Consider the following 20,780-nt stretch of genomic DNA (forward strand, 5'->3'; position numbering starts at 1 on the left):
AATCTTAGCTCAAACAGCTGCAAAACCTGTTTTCCCAGCACGGGAACCTTGAGTTCTATAAGATAAAGCCATAAACATGTTTGTCTGAGTCTTCTATCAAAAGTTACAGCTATTTATATGAAGTTGTACAAAAACGTTTTCTTTCGCCAAGACAGTGCGTTTCTCACTGTTACATTCATTTGAATGGGGAACTCCACCGAAACAAAGTATAGGTTTTCATTATGTGAATAACTTGGAAATCTTAGCTCAAACAGCTGCAAAACCTGGTTTCCCAGCACGGGAACCTTGAGTTCTATAAGATAAAGCCATCAACATGTGTATCCGAGTCTTCTATCAAAAGTTACAGCTATTTATATGAAGTTGTACAAAAACGCTTTCTTTCGCCAAGACAGTGCGTTTCTCACTGTTACATGCATTTGAATGGGGAACTCGACTGAAACAAAGTATAGGTTTTCATTATGTGAATAACTTGGAAATCTTAGCTCAAACAGCTGCAAAACCTGTTTTCCCAGCACGGGAACCTTGAGCTCTATAAGATAAAGCCATAAACATGTGTATCCAAGTCTTCTATCAAAAGTTACAGCTATTCATATGAAGTTGTACAAAAACGCTTTCTTTCGCCAAGACAGTGCGTTTCTCACTGTTACATGCATTTGAATGGGGAACTCCACCGAAACAAAGTATAGGTTTTCATTATGTGAATAACTTGGAAATCTTAGCTCAAACAGCTGCAAAACCTGGTTTCCCAGCACGGGAACCTTGAGTTCTATAAGATAAAGCCATAAACATGTGTATCCGAGTCTTCTATCAAAAGTTACAGCTATTTATATGAAGTTGTACAAAAACGCTTTCTTTCGCCAAGACAGTGCGTTTCTCACTGTTACATGCATTTGAATGGGGAACTCGACTGAAACAAAGTATAGGTTTTCATTATGTGAATAACTTGGAAATCTTAGCTCAAACAGCTGCAAAACCTGTTTTCCCAGCACGGGAACCTTGAGCTCTATAAGATAAAGCCATAAACATGTTTGTCTGAGTCTTCTATCAAAAGTTACAGCTATTTATATGAAGTTGTACAAAAACGTTTTCTTTCGCCAAGACAGTGCGTTTCTCACTGTTACATTCATTTGAATGGGGAACTCCACCGAAACAAAGTATAGGTTTTCATTATGTGAATAACTTGGAAATCTTAGCTCAAACAGCTGCAAAACCTGGTTTCCCAGCACGGGAACCTTGAGTTCTATAAGATAAAGCCATAAACATGTGTATCCGAGTCTTCTATCAAAAGTTACAGCTATTTATATGAAGTTGTACAAAAACGCTTTCTTTCGCCAAGACAGTGCGTTTCTCACTGTTACATGCATTTGAATGGGGAACTCGACTGAAACAAAGTATAGGTTTTCATTATGTGAATAACTTGGAAATCTTAGCTCAAACAGCTGCAAAACCTGTTTTCCCAGCACGGGAACCTTGAGCTCTATAAGATAAAGCCATAAACATGTGTATCCAAGTCTTCTATCAAAAGTTACAGCTATTCATATGAAGTTGTACAAAAACGCTTTCTTTCGCCAAGACAGTGCGTTTCTCACTGTTACATGCATTTGAATGGGGAACTCCACCGAAACAAAGTATAGGTTTTCATTATGTGAATAACTTGGAAATCTTAGCTCAAACAGCTGCAAAACCTGGTTTCCCAGCACGGGAACCTTGAGTTCTATAAGATAAAGCCATCAACATGTGTATCCGAGTCTTCTATCAAAAGTTACAGCTATTTATATGAAGTTGTACAAAAACGCTTTCTTTCGCCAAGACAGTGCGTTTCTCACTGTTACATGCATTTGAATGGGGAACTCGACTGAAACAAAGTATAGGTTTTCATTATGTGAATAACTTGGAAATCTTAGCTCAAACAGCTGCAAAACCTGTTTTCCCAGCACGGGAACCTTGAGCTCTATAAGATAAAGCCATAAACATGTGTATCCGAGTCTTCTATCAAAAGTTACAGCTATTCATATGAAGTTGTACAAAAACGCTTTCTTTCGCCAAGACAGTGCGTTTCTCATTGTTACATGCATTTGAATGGGGAACTCGACCGAAACAAAGTATAGGTTTTCATTATGTGAATAACTTGGAAATCTTAGCTCAAACAGCTGCAAAACCTGTTTTCCCAGCACGGGAACCTTGAGTTCTATAAGATAAAGCCATAAACATGTTTGTCTGAGTCTTCTATCAAAAGTTACAGCTATTTATATGAAGTTGTACAAAAACGCTTTCTTTCGCCAAGACAGTGCGTTTCTCATTGTTACATGCATTTGAATGGGGAACTCGACCGAAACAAAGTATAGGTTTTCATTATGTGAATAACTTGGAAATCTTAGCTCAAACAGCTGCAAAACCTGTTTGCCCAGCACGGAGACCTTGAGTTCTATAAGATAAAGCCATAAACATGTGTATCCGAGTCTTCTATCAAAAGTTACAGCTATTTAAATGAAGTTGTACAAAAACGCTTTCTTTCGCCAAGACAGTGCGTTTCTCACTGTTACATGCATTTGAATGGGGAACTCGACCGAAACAAAGTATAGGTTTTCATTATGTGAATAACTTGGAAATCTTAGCTCAAACAGCTGCAAAACCTGTTTTCCCAGCACGGGAACCTTGAGTTCTATAAGATAAAGCCATAAACATGTTTGTCTGAGTCTTCTATCAAAAGTTACAGCTATTTATATGAAGTTGTACAAAAACGCTTTCTTTCGCCAAGACAGTGCGTTTCTCACTGTTACATTCATTTGAATGGGGAACTCCACCGAAACAAAGTATAGGTTTTCATTATGTGAATAACTTGGAAATCTTAGCTCAAACAGCTGCAAAACCTGTTTGCCCAGCACGGAGACCTTGAGTTCTATAAGATAAAGCCATAAACATGTGTATCCGAGTCTTCTATCAAAAGTTACAGCTATTTAAATGAAGTTGTACAAAAACGTTTTCTTTCGCCAAGACAGTGCGTTTCTCACTGTTACATTCATTTGAATGGGGAACTCGACCGAAACAAAGTATAGGTTTTCATTATGTGAATAACTTGGAAATCTTAGCTCAAACAGCTGCAAAACCTGGTTTCCCAGCACGGGAACCTTGAGTTCTATAAGATAAAGCCATCAACATGTGTATCCGAGTCTTCTATCAAAAGTTACAGCTATTTATATGAAGTTGTACAAAAACGCTTTCTTTCGCCAAGACAGTGCGTTTCTCACTGTTACATGCATTTGAATGGGGAACTCGACTGAAACAAAGTATAGGTTTTCATTATGTGAATAACTTGGAAATCTTAGCTCAAACAGCTGCAAAACCTGTTTTCCCAGCACGGGAACCTTGAGCTCTATAAGATAAAGCCATAAACATGTTTGTCTGAGTCTTCTATCAAAAGTTACAGCTATTTATATGAAGTTGTACAAAAACGTTTTCTTTCGCCAAGACAGTGCGTTTCTCACTGTTACATGCATTTGAATGGGGAACTCCACCGAAACAAAGTATAGGTTTTCATTATGTGAATAACTTGGAAATCTTAGCTCAAACAGCTGCAAAACCTGTTTTCCCAGCACGGGAACCTTGAGTTCTATAAGATAAAGCCATAAACATGTTTGTCTGAGTCTTCTATCAAAAGTTACAGCTATTTATATGAAGTTGTACAAAAACGCTTTCTTTCGCCAAGACAGTGCGTTTCTCACTGTTACATTCATTTGAATGGGGAACTCCACCGAAACAAAGTATAGGTTTTCATTATGTGAATAACTTGGAAATCTTAGCTCAAACAGCTGCAAAACCTGTTTTCCCAGCACGGGAACCTTGAGTTCTATAAGATAAAGCCATAAACATGTGTATCCGAGTCTTCTATCAAAAGTTACAGCTATTTATATGAAGTTGTACAAAAATGCTTTCTTTCGCCAAGACAGTGCGTTTCTCACTGTTACATGCATTTGAATGGGGAACTTGACCGAAACAAAGTATAGGTTTTCACTATGTGAATAACTTGGAAATCTTAGCTCAAACAGCTGCAAAACCTGTTTTCCCAGCATGGGAACCTTGAGCTCTATAAGATAAAGCCATAAACATGTGTATCCGAGTCTTCTATCAAAAGTTACAGCTATTCATATGAAGTTGTACAAAAACGCTTTCTTTCGCCAAGACAGTGCGTTTCTCACTGTTACATGCATTTGAATGGGGAACTCGACCGAAACAAAGTATAGGTTTTCATTATGTGAATAACTTGGAAATCTTAGCTCAAACAGCTGCAAAACCTGTTTGCCCAGCACGGAGACCTTGAGTTCTATAAGATAAAGCCATAAACATGTGTATCCGAGTCTTCTATCAAAAGTTACAGCTATTTCTATGAAGTTGTACAAAAACGCTTTCTTTCGCCAAGACAGTGCGTTTCTCACTGTTACATGCATTTGAATGGGGAACTCCACCGAAACAAAGTATAGGTTTTCATTATGTGAATAACTTGGAAATCTTAGCTCAAACAGCTGCAAAACCTGTTTTCCCAGCACGGAGACCTTGAGTTCTATAAGATAAAGCCATAAACATGTTTGTCTGAGTCTTCTATCAAAAGTTACAGCTATTTATATGAAGTTGTACAAAAACGCTTTCTTTCGCCAAGACAGTGCGTTTCTCACTGTTACATTCATTTGAATGGGGAACTCGACCGAAACAAAGTATAGGTTTTCATTATGTGAATAACTTGGAAATCTTAGCTCAAACAGCTGCAAAACCTGTTTTCCCAGCACGGGAACCTTGAGTTCTATAAGATAAAGCCATAAACATGTGTATCCGAGTCTTCTATCAAAAGTTACAGCTATTTATATGAAGTTGTACAAAAACGCTTTCTTTCGCCAAGACAGTGTGTTTCTCACTGTTACATGCATTTGAATGGGGAACTCGACCGAAACAAAGTATAGGTTTTCATTATGTGAATAACTTGGAAATCTTAGCTCAAACAGCTGCAAAACCTGTTTTCCCAGCACGGAGACCTTGAGTTCTATAAGATAAAGCCATAAACATGTGTATCCGAGTCTTCTATCACAAGTTACAGCTATTTATATGAAGTTGTACAAAATAGCTTTCTTTCGCCAAGACAGTGCGTTTCTCACTGTTACATGCATTTGAATGGGGAACTCCACCGAAACAAAGTATAGGTTTTCATTATGTGAATAACTTGGAAATCTTAGCTCAAACAGCTGCAAAACCTGTTTTCCCAGCACGGGAACCTTGAGCTCTATAAGATAAAGCCATAAATATGTGTATCCGAGTCTTCTATCAAAAGTTACAGCTATTCATATGAAGTTGTACAAAAACGCTTTCTTTCGCCAAGACAGTGCGTTTCTCACTGTTACATGCATTTGAATGGGGAACTCGACCGAAACAAAGTATAGGTTTTCATTATGTGAATAACTTGGAAATCTTAGCTCAAACAGCTGCAAAACCTGTTTTCCCAGCACGGGAACCTTGAGTTCTATAAGACAAAGCCATAAACATGTTTGTCTGAGTCTTCTATCAAAAGTTACAGCTATTTATATGAAGTTGTACAAAATAGCTTTCTTTCGCCAAGACAGTGCGTTTCTCACTGTTACATGCATTTGAATGGGGAACTCGACCGAAACAAAGTATAGGTTTTCATTATGTGAATAACTTGGAAATCTTAGCTCAAACAGCTGCAAAACCTGTTTTCCCAGCACGGGAACCTTGAGCTCTATAAGATAAAGCCATAAACATGTGTATCCGAGTCTTCTATCAAAAGTTACAGCTATTCATATGAAGTTGTACAAAAACGCTTTCTTTCGCCAAGACAGTGCGTTTCTCACTGTTACATGCATTTGAATGGGGAACTCGACCGAAACAAAGTATAGGTTTTCATTATGTGAATAACTTGGAAATCTTAGCTCAAACAGCTGCAAAACCTGTTTGCCCAGCACGGAGACCTTGAGTTCTATAAGATAAAGCCATAAACATGTGTATCCGAGTCTTCTATCAAAAGTTACAGCTATTTAAATGAAGTTGTACAAAAACGCTTTCTTTCGCCAAGACAGTGCGTTTCTCACTGTTACATGCATTTGAATGGGGAACTCGACCGAAACAAAGTATAGGTTTTCATTATGTGAATAACTTGGAAATCTTAGCTCAAACAGCTGCAAAACCTGTTTTCCCAGCACGGGAACCTTGAGTTCTATAAGATAAAGCCATAAACATGTTTGTCTGAGTCTTCTATCAAAAGTTACAGCTATTTATATGAAGTTGTACAAAAACGTTTTCTTTCGCCAAGACAGTGCGTTTCTCACTGTTACATGCATTTGAATGGGGAGCTCGACCGAAACAAAGTATAGGTTTTCATTATGTGAATAACTTGGAAATCTTAGCTCAAACAGCTGCAAAACCTGTTTTCCCAGCACGGGAACCTTGAGCTCTATAAGATAAAGCCATAAACATGTGTATCCGAGTCTTCTATCAAAAGTTACAGCTATTTATATGAAGTTGTACAAAAACGCTTTCTTTCGCCAAGACAGTGCGTTTCTCACTGTTACATGCATTTGAATGGGGAACTCCACCGAAACAAAGTATAGGTTTTCATTATGTGAATAACTTGGAAATCTTAGCTCAAACAGCTGCAAAACCTGTTTTCCCAGCACGGAGACCTTGAGTTCTATAAGATAAAGCCATAAACATGTGTATCCGAGTCTTCTATCAAAAGTTACAGCTATTCATATGAAGTTGTACAAAAACGCTTTCTTTCGCCAAGACAGTGCGTTTCTCACTGTTACATGCATTTGAATGGGGAACTCCACCGAAACAAAGTATAGGTTTTCATTATGTGAATAACTTGGAAATCTTAGCTCAAACAGCTGCAAAACCTGTTTCCCCAGCACGGAGACCTTGAGTTCTATAAGATAAAGCCATAAACATGTTTGTCTGAGTCTTCTATCAAAAGTTATAGCTATTTATATGAAGTTGTACAAAAACGCTTTCTTTCGCCAAGACAGTGCGTTTCTCACTGTTACATTCATTTGAATGGGGAACTCCACCGAAACAAAGTATAGGTTTTCATTATGTGAATAACTTGGAAATCTTAGCTCAAACAGCTGCAAAACCTGTTTTCCCAGCACGGGAACCTTGAGCTCTATAAGATAAAGCCATAAACATGTGTATCCGAGTCTTCTATCAAAAGTTACAGCTATTCATATGAAGTTGTACAAAAACGCTTTCTTTCGCCAAGACAGTGCGTTTCTCACTGTTACATGCATTTGAATGGGGAACTCCACCGAAACAAAGTATAGGTTTTCATTATGTGAATAACTTGGAAATCTTAGCTCAAACAGCTGCAAAACCTGTTTTCCCAGCACGGGAACCTTGAGTTCTATAAGATAAAGCCATAAAGATGTGTATCCGAGTCTTCTATCAAAAGTTACAGCTATTTATATGAAGTTGTACAAAAACGCTTTCTTTCGCCAAGACAGTGCGTTTCTCACTGTTACATGCATTTGAATGGGGAACTCCACCGAAACAAAGTATAGGTTTTCATTATGTGAATAACTTGGAAATCTTAGCTCAAACAGCTGCAAAACCTGTTTTCCCAGCACGGAGACCTTGAGTTCTATAAGATAAAGCCATAAACATGTTTGTCTGAGTCTTCTATCAAAAGTTACAGCTATTTATATGAAGTTGTACAAAAACGCTTTCTTTCGCCAAGACAGTGCGTTTCTCACTGTTACATGCATTTGAATGGGGAACTCCACCGAAACAAAGTATAGGTTTTCATTATGTGAATAACTTGGAAATCTTAGCTCAAACAGCTGCAAAACCTGTTTTCCCAGCACGGAGACCTTGAGTTCTATAAGATAAAGCCATAAACATGTTTGTCTGAGTCTTCTATCAAAAGTTACAGCTATTTATATGAAGTTGTACAAAAACGCTTTCTTTCGCCAAGACAGTGCGTTTCTCACTGTTACATGCATTTGAATGGGGAACTCCACCGAAACAAAGTATAGGTTTTCATTATGTGAATAACTTGGAAATCTTAGCTCAAACAGCTGCAAAACCTGTTTTCCCAGCACGGGAACCTTGAGTTCTATAAGATAAAGCCATAAACATGTTTGTCTGAGTCTTCTATCAAAAGTTACAGCTATTTATATGAAGTTGTACAAAAACGCTTTCTTTCGCCAAGACAGTGCGTTTCTCACTGTTACATGCATTTGAATGGGGAACTCCACCGAAACAAAGTATAGGTTTTCATTATGTGAATAACTTGGAAATCTTAGCTCAAACAGCTGCAAAACCTGTTTTCCCAGCACGGGAACCTTGAGCTCTATAAGATAAAGCCATAAACATGTGTATCCGAGTCTTCTATCAAAAGTTACAGCTATTCATATGAAGTTGTACAAAAACGCTTTCTTTCGCCAAGACAGTGCGTTTCTCACTGTTACATGCATTTGAATGGGGAACTCCACCGAAACAAAGTATAGGTTTTCATTATGTGAATAACTTGGAAATCTTAGCTCAAACAGCTGCAAAACCTGTTTTCCCAGCACGGAGACCTTGAGTTCTATAAGATAAAGCCATAAACATGTTTGTCTGAGTCTTCTATCAAAAGTTACAGCTATTTATATGAAGTTGTACAAAAACGCTTTCTTTCGCCAAGACAGTGCGTTTCTCACTGTTACATTCATTTGAATGGGGAACTCCACCGAAACAAAGTATAGGTTTTCATTATGTGAATAACTTGGAAATCTTAGCTCAAACAGCTGCAAAACCTGTTTTCCCAGCACGGGAACCTTGAGTTCTATAAGATAAAGCCATAAACATGTGTATCCGAGTCTTCTATCAAAAGTTACAGCTATTTATATGAAGTTGTACAAAAACGCTTTCTTTCGCCAAGACAGTGCGTTTCTCACTGTTACATGCATTTGAATGGGGAACTCCACCGAAACAAAGTATAGGTTTTCATTATGTGAATAACTTGGAAATCTTAGCTCAAACAGCTGCAAAACCTGTTTTCCCAGCACGGAGACCTTGAGTTCTATAAGATAAAGCCATAAACATGTTTGTCTGAGTCTTCTATCAAAAGTTACAGCTATTTATATGAAGTTGTACAAAAACGCTTTCTTTCGCCAAGACAGTGCGTTTCTCACTGTTACATGCATTTGAATGGGGAACTCCACCGAAACAAAGTATAGGTTTTCATTATGTGAATAACTTGGAAATCTTAGCTCAAACAGCTGCAAAACCTGTTTTCCCAGCACGGGAACCTTGAGTTCTATAAGATAAAGCCATAAACATGTTTGTCTGAGTCTTCTATCAAAAGTTACAGCTATTTATATGAAGTTGTACAAAAACGCTTTCTTTCGCCAAGACAGTGCGTTTCTCACTGTTACATGCATTTGAATGGGGAACTCGACCGAAACAAAGTATAGGTTTTCATTATGTGAATAACTTGGAAATCTTAGCTCAAACAGCTGCAAAACCTGTTTGCCCAGCACGGGAACCTTGAGTTCTATAAGATAAAGCCATAAACATGTGTATCCGAGTCTTCTATCAAAAGTTACAGCTATTTATATGAAGTTGTACAAAATAGCTTTCTTTCGCCAAGACATTGCGTTTCTCACTGTTACATGCATTTGAATGGGGAACTCGACCGAAACAAAGTATAGGTTTTCATTATGTGAATAACTTGGAAATCTTAGCTCAAACAGCTGCAAAACCTGTTTTCCCAGCACGGAGACCTTGAGTTCTATAAGATAAAGCCATAAACATGTTTGTCTGAGTCTTCTATCAAAAGTTACAGCTATTTATATGAAGTTGTACAAAAACGCTTTCTTTCGCCAAGACAGTGCGTTTCTCACTGTTACATTCATTTGAATGGGGAACTCGACCGAAACAAAGTATAGGTTTTCATTATGTGAATAACTTGGAAATCTTAGCTCAAACAGCTGCAAAACCTGTTTTCCCAGCACGGGAACCTTGAGTTCTATAAGATAAAGCCATAAACATGTTTGTCTGAGTCTTCTATCAAAAGTTACAGCTATTTATATGAAGTTGTACAAAAACGCTTTCTTTCGCCAAGACAGTGCGTTTCTCACTGTTACATGCATTTGAATGGGGAACTCCACCGAAACAAAGTATAGGTTTTCATTATGTGAATAACTTGGAAATCTTAGCTCAAACAGCTGCAAAACCTGTTTTCCCAGCACGGGAACCTTGAGCTCTATAAGATAAAGCCATAAACATGTGTATCCGAGTCTTCTATCAAAAGTTACAGCTATTCATATGAAGTTGTACAAAAACGCTTTCTTTCGCCAAGACAGTGCGTTTCTCACTGTTACATGCATTTGAATGGGGAACTCCACCGAAACAAAGTATAGGTTTTCATTATGTGAATAACTTGGAAATCTTAGCTCAAACAGCTGCAAAACCTGTTTTCCCAGCACGGAGACCTTGAGTTCTATAAGATAAAGCCATAAACATGTTTGTCTGAGTCTTCTATCAAAAGTTACAGCTATTTATATGAAGTTGTACAAAAACGCTTTCTTTCGCCAAGACAGTGCGTTTCTCACTGTTACATTCATTTGAATGGGGAACTCCACCGAAACAAAGTATAGGTTTTCATTATGTGAATAACTTGGAAATCTTAGCTCAAACAGCTGCAAAACCTGTTTTCCCAGCACGGGAACCTTGAGTTCTATAAGATAAAGCCATAAACATGTGTATCCGAGTCTTCTATCAAAAGTTACAGCTATTTATATGAAGTTGTACAAAAACGCTTTCTTTCGCCAAGACAGTGCGTTTCTCACTGTTACATGCATTTGAATGGGGAACTCCACCGAAACAAAGTATAGGTTTTCATTATGTGAATAACTTGGAAATCTTAGCTCAAACAGCTGCAAAACCTGTTTTCCCAGCACGGAGACCTTGAGTTCTATAAGATAAAGCCATAAACATGTTTGTCTGAGTCTTCTATCAAAAGTTACAGCTATTTATATGAAGTTGTACAAAAACGCTTTCTTTCGCCAAGACAGTGCGTTTCTCACTGTTACATGCATTTGAATGGGGAACTCCACCGAAACAAAGTATAGGTTTTCATTATGTGAATAACTTGGAAATCTTAGCTCAAACAGCTGCAAAACCTGTTTTCCCAGCACGGGAACCTTGAGTTCTATAAGATAAAGCCATAAACATGTTTGTCTGAGTCTTCTATCAAAAGTTACAGCTATTTATATGAAGTTGTACAAAAACGCTTTCTTTCGCCAAGACAGTGCGTTTCTCACTGTTACATGCATTTGAATGGGGAACTCGACCGAAACAAAGTATAGGTTTTCATTATGTGAATAACTTGGAAATCTTAGCTCAAACAGCTGCAAAACCTGTTTGCCCAGCACGGGAACCTTGAGTTCTATAAGATAAAGCCATAAACATGTGTATCCGAGTCTTCTATCAAAAGTTACAGCTATTTATATGAAGTTGTACAAAATAGCTTTCTTTCGCCAAGACATTGCGTTTCTCACTGTTACATGCATTTGAATGGGGAACTCGACCGAAACAAAGTATAGGTTTTCATTATGTGAATAACTTGGAAATCTTAGCTCAAACAGCTGCAAAACCTGTTTTCCCAGCACGGAGACCTTGAGTTCTATAAGATAAAGCCATAAACATGTTTGTCTGAGTCTTCTATCAAAAGTTACAGCTATTTATATGAAGTTGTACAAAAACGCTTTCTTTCGCCAAGACAGTGCGTTTCTCACTGTTACATTCATTTGAATGGGGAACTCGACCGAAACAAAGTATAGGTTTTCATTATGTGAATAACTTGGAAATCTTAGCTCAAACAGCTGCAAAACCTGTTTTCCCAGCACGGGAACCTTGAGTTCTATAAGATAAAGCCATAAACATGTTTGTCTGAGTCTTCTATCAAAAGTTACAGCTATTTATATGAAGTTGTACAAAATAGCTTTCTTTCGCCAAGACAGTGCGTTTCTCACTGTTACATGCATTTGAATGGGGAACTCGACCGAAACAAAGTATAGGTTTTCATTATGTGAATAACTTGGAAATCTTAGCTCAAACAGCTGCAAAACCTGTTTTCCCAGCACGGGAACCTTGAGTTCTATAAGATAAAGCCATAAACATGTGTATCCGAGTCTTCTATCAAAAGTTACAGCTATTTATATGAAGTTGTACAAAAATGCTTTCTTTCGCCAAGACAGTGCGTTTCTCACTGTTACATGCATTTGAATGGGGAACTTGACCGAAACAAAGTATAGGTTTTCACTATGTGAATAACTTGGAAATCTTAGCTCAAACAGCTGCAAAACCTGTTTTCCCAGCATGGGAACCTTGAGCTCTATAAGATAAAGCCATAAACATGTGTATCCGAGTCTTCTATCAAAAGTTACAGCTATTCATATGAAGTTGTACAAAAACGCTTTCTTTCGCCAAGACAGTGCGTTTCTCACTGTTACATGCATTTGAATGGGGAACTCGACCGAAACAAAGTATAGGTTTTCATTATGTGAATAACTTGGAAATCTTAGCTCAAACAGCTGCAAAACCTGTTTGCCCAGCACGGAGACCTTGAGTTCTATAAGATAAAGCCATAAACATGTGTATCCGAGTCTTCTATCAAAAGTTACAGCTATTTCTATGAAGTTGTACAAAAACGCTTTCTTTCGCCAAGACAGTGCGTTTCTCACTGTTACATGCATTTGAATGGGGAACTCGACCGAAACAAAGTATAGGTTTTCATTATGTGAATAACTTGGAAATCTTAGCTCAAACAGCTGCAAAACCTGTTTTCCCAGCACGGAGACCTTGAGTTCTATAAGATAAAGCCATAAACATGTTTGTCTGAGTCTTCTATCAAAAGTTACAGCTATTTATATGAAGTTGTACAAAAACGCTTTCTTTCGCCAAGACAGTGCGTTTCTCACTGTTACATTCATTTGAATGGGGAACTCGACCGAAACAAAGTATAGGTTTTCATTATGTGAATAACTTGGAAATCTTAGCTCAAACAGCTGCAAAACCTGTTTTCCCAGCACGGGAACCTTGAGTTCTATAAGATAAAGCCATAAACATGTGTATCCGAGTCTTCTATCAAAAGTTACAGCTATTTATATGAAGTTGTACAAAAACGCTTTCTTTCGCCAAGACAGTGTGTTTCTCACTGTTACATGCATTTGAATGGGGAACTCGACCGAAACAAAGTATAGGTTTTCATTATGTGAATAACTTGGAAATCTTAGCTCAAACAGCTGCAAAACCTGTTTTCCCAGCACAGAGACCTTGAGTTCTATAAGATAAAGCCATAAACATGTGTATCCGAGTCTTCTATCACAAGTTACAGCTATTTATATGAAGTTGTACAAAATAGCTTTCTTTCGCCAAGACAGTGCGTTTCTCACTGTTACATGCATTTGAATGGGGAACTCGACCGAAACAAAGTATAGGTTTTCATTATGTGAATAACTTGGAAATCTTAGCTCAAACAGCTGCAAAACCTGTTTTCCCAGCACGGGAACCTTGAGCTCTATAAGATAAAGCCATAAATATGTGTATCCGAGTCTTCTATCAAAAGTTACAGCTATTCATATGAAGTTGTACAAAAACGCTTTCTTTCGCCAAGACAGTGCGTTTCTCACTGTTACATGCATTTGAATGGGGAACTCCACCGAAACAAAGTATAGGTTTTCATTATGTGAATAACTTGGAAATCTTAGCTCAAACAGCTGCAAAACCTGTTTTCCCAGCACGGGAACCTTGAGTTCTATAAGATAAAGCCATAAACATGTTTGTCTGAGTCTTCTATCAAAAGTTACAGCTATTTATATGAAGTTGTACAAAATAGCTTTCTTTCGCCAAGACAGTGCGTTTCTCACTGTTACATGCATTTGAATGGGGAACTCGACCGAAACAAAGTATAGGTTTTCATTATGTGAATAACTTGGAAATCTTAGCTCAAACAGCTGCAAAACCTGTTTTCCCAGCACGGGAACCTTGAGTTCTATAAGATAAAGCCATAAACATGTGTATCCGAGTCTTCTATCAAAAGTTACAGCTATTTATATGAAGTTGTACAAAAACGCTTTCTTTCGCCAAGACAGTGTGTTTCTCACTGTTACATGCATTTGAATGGGGAACTCGACCGAAACAAAGTATAGGTTTTCATTATGTGAATAACTTGGAAATCTTAGCTCAAACAGCTGCAAAACCTGTTTTCCCAGCACGGAGACCTTGAGTTCTATAAGATAAAGCCATAAACATGTGTATCCGAGTCTTCTATCACAAGTTACAGCTATTTATATGAAGTTGTACAAAATAGCTTTCTTTCGCCAAGACAGTGCGTTTCTCACTGTTACATGCATTTGAATGGGGAACTCGACCGAAGCAAAGTATAGGTTTTCATTATGTGAATAACTTGGAAATCTTAGCTCAAACAGCTGCAAAACCTGTTTTCCCAGCACGGGAACCTTGAGCTCTATAAGATAAAGCCATAAATATGTGTATCCGAGTCTTCTATCAAAAGTTACAGCTATTCATATGAAGTTGTACAAAAACGCTTTCTTTCGCCAAGACAGTGCGTTTCTCACTGTTACATGCATTTGAATGGGGAACTCCACCGAAACAAAGTATAGGTTTTCATTATGTGAATAACTTGGAAATCTTAGCTCAAACAGCTGCAAAACCTGTTTTCCCAGCACGGGAACCTTGAGTTCTATAAGATAAAGCCATAAACATGTTTGTCTGAGTCTTCTATCAAAAGTTACAGCTATTTATATGAAGTTGTACAAAATAGCTTTCTTTCGCCAAGACAGTGCGTTTCTCACTGTTACATGCATTTGAATGGGGAACTCGACCGAAACAAAGTATAGGTTTTCATTATGTGAATAACTTGGAAATCTTAGCTCAAACAGCTGCAAAACCTGTTTTCCCAGCACGGGAACCTTGAGCTCTATAAGATAAAGCCATAAACATGTGTATCCGAGTCTTCTATCAAAAGTTACAGCTATTCATATGAAGTTGTACAAAAACGCTTTCTTTCGCCAAGACAGTGCGTTTCTCACTGTTACATGCATTTGAATGGGGAACTCGACCGAAACAAAGTATAGGTTTTCATTATGTGAATAACTTGGAAATCTTAGCTCAAACAGCTGCAAAACCTGTTTGCCCAGCACGGAGACCTTGAGTTCTATAAGATAAAGCCATAAACATGTGTATCCGAGTCTTCTATCAAAAGTTACAGCTATTTAAATGAAGTTGTACAAAAACGCTTTCTTTCGCCAAGACAGTGCGTTTCTCACTGTTACATGCATTTGAATGGGGAACTCGACCGAAACAAAGTATAGGTTTTCATTATGTGAATAACTTGGAAATCTTAGCTCAAACAGCTGCAAAACCTGTTTTCCCAGCACGGGAACCTTGAGTTCTATAAGATAAAGCCATAAACATGTTTGTCTGAGTCTTCTATCAAAAGTTACAGCTATTTATATGAAGTTGTACAAAAACGTTTTCTTTCGCCAAGACAGTGCGTTTCTCACTGTTACATGCATTTGAATGGGGAACTCGACCGAAACAAAGTATAGGTTTTCATTATGTGAATAACTTGGAAATCTTAGCTCAAACAGCTGCAAAACCTGTTTTCCCAGCACGGGAACCTTGAGCTCTATAAGATAAAGCCATAAACATGTGTATCCGAGTCTTCTATCAAAAGTTACAGCTATTTATATGAAGTTGTACAAAAACGCTTTCTTTCGCCAAGACAGTGCGTTTCTCACTGTTACATGCATTTGAATGGGGAACTCCACCGAAACAAAGTATAGGTTTTCATTATGTGAATAACTTGGAAATCTTAGCTCAAACAGCTGCAAAACCTGTTTTCCCAGCACGGAGACCTTGAGTTCTATAAGATAAAGCCATAAACATGTTTGTCTGAGTCTTCTATCAAAAGTTACAGCTATTCATATGAAGTTGTACAAAAACGCTTTCTTTCGCCAAGACAGTGCGTTTCTCACTGTTACATGCATTTGAATGGGGAACTCCACCGAAACAAAGTATAGGTTTTCATTATGTGAATAACTTGGAAATCTTAGCTCAAACAGCTGCAAAACCTGTTTCCCCAGCACGGAGACCTTGAGTTCTATAAGATAAAGCCATAAACATGTTTGTCTGAGTCTTCTATCAAAAGTTATAGCTATTTATATGAAGTTGTACAAAAACGCTTTCTTTCGCCAAGACAGTGCGTTTCTCACTGTTACATTCATTTGAATGGGGAACTCCACCGAAACAAAGTATAGGTTTTCATTATGTGAATAACTTGGAAATCTTAGCTCAAACAGCTGCAAAACCTGTTTTCCCAGCACGGGAACCTTGAGCTCTATAAGATAAAGCCATAAACATGTGTATCCGAGTCTTCTATCAAAAGTTACAGCTATTCATATGAAGTTGTACAAAAACGCTTTCTTTCGCCAAGACAGTGCGTTTCTCACTGTTACATGCATTTGAATGGGGAACTCCACCGAAACAAAGTATAGGTTTTCATTATGTGAATAACTTGGAAATCTTAGCTCAAACAGCTGCAAAACCTGTTTTCCCAGCACGGAGACCTTGAGTTCTATAAGATAAAGCCATAAACATGTTTGTCTGAGTCTTCTATCAAAAGTTACAGCTATTTATATGAAGTTGTACAAAAACGCTTTCTTTCGCCAAGACAGTGCGTTTCTCACTGTTACATTCATTTGAATGGGGAACTCCACCGAAACAAAGTATAGGTTTTCATTATGTGAATAACTTGGAAATCTTAGCTCAAACAGCTGCAAAACCTGTTTTCCCAGCACGGGAACCTTGAGTTCTATAAGATAAAGCCATAAACATGTGTATCCGAGTCTTCTATCAAAAGTTACAGCTATTTATATGAAGTTGTACAAAAACGCTTTCTTTCGCCAAGACAGTGCGTTTCTCACTGTTACATGCATTTGAATGGGGAACTCCACCGAAACAAAGTATAGGTTTTCATTATGTGAATAACTTGGAAATCTTAGCTCAAACAGCTGCAAAACCTGTTTTCCCAGCACGGAGACCTTGAGTTCTATAAGATAAAGCCATAAACATGTTTGTCTGAGTCTTCTATCAAAAGTTACAGCTATTTATATGAAGTTGTACAAAAACGCTTTCTTTCGCCAAGACAGTGCGTTTCTCACTGTTACATGCATTTGAATGGGGAACTCCACCGAAACAAAGTATAGGTTTTCATTATGTGAATAACTTGGAAATCTTAGCTCAAACAGCTGCAAAACCTGTTTTCCCAGCACGGAGACCTTGAGTTCTATAAGATAAAGCCATAAACATGTTTGTCTGAGTCTTCTATCAAAAGTTACAGCTATTTATATGAAGTTGTACAAAAACGCTTTCTTTCGCCAAGACAGTGCGTTTCTCACTGTTACATGCATTTGAATGGGGAACTCCACCGAAACAAAGTATAGGTTTTCATTATGTGAATAACTTGGAAATCTTAGCTCAAACAGCTGCAAAACCTGTTTTCCCAGCACGGGAACCTTGAGTTCTATAAGATAAAGCCATAAACATGTTTGTCTGAGTCTTCTATCAAAAGTTACAGCTATTTATATGAAGTTGTACAAAAACGCTTTCTTTCGCCAAGACAGTGCGTTTCTCACTGTTACATGCATTTGAATGGGGAACTCGACCGAAACAAAGTATAGGTTTTCATTATGTGAATAACTTGGAAATCTTAGCTCAAACAGCTGCAAAACCTGTTTTCCCAGCACGGGAACCTTGAGTTCTATAAGATAAAGCCATAAACATGTTTGTCTGAGTCTTCTATCAAAAGTTACAGCTATTTATATGAAGTTGTACAAAAACGCTTTCTTTCGCCAAGACAGTGCGTTTCTCACTGTTACATGCATTTGAATGGGGAACTCCACCGAAACAAAGTATAGGTTTTCATTATGTGAATAACTTGGAAATCTTAGCTCAAACAGCTGCAAAACCTGTTTTCCCAGCACGGGAACCTTGAGCTCTATAAGATAAAGCCATAAACATGTGTATCCGAGTCTTCTATCAAAAGTTACAGCTATTCATATGAAGTTGTACAAAAACGCTTTCTTTCGCCAAGACAGTGCGTTTCTCACTGTTACATGCATTTGAATGGGGAACTCCACCGAAACAAAGTATAGGTTTTCATTATGTGAATAACTTGGAAATCTTAGCTCAAACAGCTGCAAAACCTGTTTTCCCAGCACGGAGACCTTGAGTTCTATAAGATAAAGCCATAAACATGTTTGTCTGAGTCTTCTATCAAAAGTTACAGCTATTTATATGAAGTTGTACAAAAACGCTTTCTTTCGCCAAGACAGTGCGTTTCTCACTGTTACATTCATTTGAATGGGGAACTCCACCGAAACAAAGTATAGGTTTTCATTATGTGAATAACTTGGAAATCTTAGCTCAAACAGCTGCAAAACCTGTTTTCCCAGCACGGGAACCTTGAGTTCTATAAGATAAAGCCATAAACATGTGTATCCGAGTCTTCTATCAAAAGTTACAGCTATTTATATGAAGTTGTACAAAAACGCTTTCTTTCGCCAAGACAGTGCGTTTCTCACTGTTACATGCATTTGAATGGGGAACTCCACCGAAACAAAGTATAGGTTTTCATTATGTGAATAACTTGGAAATCTTAGCTCAAACAGCTGCAAAACCTGTTTTCCCAGCACGGAGACCTTGAGTTCTATAAGATAAAGCCATAAACATGTTTGTCTGAGTCTTCTATCAAAAGTTACAGCTATTTATATGAAGTTGTACAAAAACGCTTTCTTTCGCCAAGACAGTGCGTTTCTCACTGTTACATGCATTTGAATGGGGAACTCCACCGAAACAAAGTATAGGTTTTCATTATGTGAATAACTTGGAAATCTTAGCTCAAACAGCTGCAAAACCTGTTTTCCCAGCACGGGAACCTTGAGTTCTATAAGATAAAGCCATAAACATGTGTATCCGAGTCTTCTATCAAAAGTTACAGCTATTTATATGAAGTTGTACAAAATAGCTTTCTTTCGCCAAGACATTGCGTTTCTCACTGTTACATGCATTTGAATGGGGAACTCGACCGAAACAAAGTATAGGTTTTCATTATGTGAATAACTTGGAAATCTTAGCTCAAACAGCTGCAAAACCTGTTTTCCCAGCACGGGAACCTTGAGTTCTATAAGATAAAGCCATAAACATGTGTATCCGAGTCTTCTATCAAAAGTTACAGCTATTTATATGAAGTTGTACAAAATAGCTTTCTTTCGCCAAGACAGTGCGTTTCTCACTGTTACATGCATTTGAATGGGGAACTCGACCGAAACAAAGTATAGGTTTTCATTATGTGAATAACTTGGAAATCTTAGCTCAAACAGCTGCAAAACCTGTTTTCCCAGCACGGGAACCTTGAGTTCTATAAGATAAAGCCATAAACATGTTTGTCTGAGTCTTCTATCAAAAGTTACAGCTATTTATATGAAGTTGTACAAAATAGCTTTCTTTCGCCAAGACAGTGCGTTTCTCACTGTTACATGCATTTGAATGGGGAACTCCACCGAAACAAAGTATAGGTTTTCATTATGTGAATAACTTGGAAATCTTAGCTCAAACAGCTGCAAAACCTGTTTTCCCAGCACGGGAACCTTGAGCTCTATAAGATAAAGCCATAAACATGTGTATCCGAGTCTTCTATCAAAAGTTACAGCTATTCATATGAAGTTGTACAAAAACGCTTTCTTTCGCCAAGACAGTGCGTTTCTCACTGTTACATTCATTTGAATGGGGAACTCCACCGAAACAAAGTATAGGTTTTCATTATGTGAATAACTTGGAAATCTTAGCTCAAACAGCTGCAAAACCTGTTTTCCCAGCACGGGAACCTTGAGTTCTATAAGATAAAGCCATAAACATGTGTATCCGAGTCTTCTATCAAAAGTTACAGCTATTTATATGAAGTTGTACAAAAACGTTTTCTTTCGCCAAGACAGTGCGTTTCTCACTGTTACATGCATTTGAATGGGGAACTCGACCGAAACAAAGTATAGGTTTTCATTATGTGAATAACTTGGAAATCTTAGCTCAAACAGCTGCAAAACCTGTTTTCCCAGCACGGAGACCTTGAGTTCTATAAGATAAAGCCATAAACATGTGTATCCGAGTCTTCTATCAAAAGTTACAGCTATTTATATGAAGTTGTACAAAATAGCTTTCTTTCGCCAAGACAGTGCGTTTCTCACTGTTACATGCATTTGAATGGGGAACTCGACCGAAACAAAGTATAGGTTTTCATTATGTGAATAACTTGGAAATCTTAGCTCAAACAGCTGCAAAACCTGTTTGCCCAGCACGGAGACCTTGAGTTCTATAAGATAAAGCCATAAACATGTGTATCCGAGTCTTCTATCAAAAGTTACAGCTATTTAAATGAAGTTGTACAAAAACGCTTTCTTTCGCCAAGACAGTGCGTTTCTCACTGTTACATGCATTTGAATGGGGAACTCGACCGAAACAAAGTATAGGTTTTCATTATGTGAATAACTTGGAAATCTTAGCTCAAACAGCTGCAAAACCTGTTTTCCCAGCACGGGAACCTTGAGTTCTATAAGATAAAGCCATAAACATGTGTATCCGAGTCTTCTATCAAAAGTTACAGCTATTTATATGAAGTTGTACAAAAACGCTTTCTTTCGCCAAGACAGTGCGTT

The sequence above is a fragment of the Maylandia zebra genome, linkage group LG13 (assembly GCF_041146795.1).
Source record: "Maylandia zebra isolate NMK-2024a linkage group LG13, Mzebra_GT3a, whole genome shotgun sequence".
NCBI lineage: Eukaryota > Metazoa > Chordata > Actinopteri > Cichliformes > Cichlidae > Maylandia > Maylandia zebra.